Source organism: Etheostoma spectabile, chromosome 12 (assembly GCF_008692095.1).
Source record: "Etheostoma spectabile isolate EspeVRDwgs_2016 chromosome 12, UIUC_Espe_1.0, whole genome shotgun sequence".
Taxonomy (NCBI): domain Eukaryota; kingdom Metazoa; phylum Chordata; class Actinopteri; order Perciformes; family Percidae; genus Etheostoma; species Etheostoma spectabile.
Window position 1 is genome coordinate 30,500,091 of NC_045744.1, and position 278 is coordinate 30,500,368.

General features: G+C 45.3%; 1 protein-coding gene across 1 annotated transcript in view; it reads right to left on the reverse strand.

The window, feature by feature from the left end:
• LOC116699831 (potassium voltage-gated channel subfamily H member 6) overlaps nucleotides 1–278 on the reverse strand; it is a 142,747-nt gene that overhangs the window by 57,468 nt on the left and 85,001 nt on the right. The gene's annotated exons all lie outside the window — the stretch shown is intronic.

Sequence of the window (278 nt, forward strand, 5' to 3'; positions counted from 1 at the left end):
GATTTGTTTGGGCCAAGAAACACAAGGAATTGACATTAGACCAGTGGAAATCTGGGCTGTGGTCTGATGAGTCCAAGTTTGAGATCTTTGGTTCCAACCACCGTGTCTTTGTGTGATGGAGAAAAGGTAACCGGATGGATTCTATATGCCTGTTTCCCACCATGAAGCATGGAGGAGAAGGTGTGATGGTGTGGGGGTGCTTTGCTGGTGACAATGTAAGGAATTTATATAAAATTGAAGGCATACTAAACCAGCATGGCTACCACAGCATCCTGCAG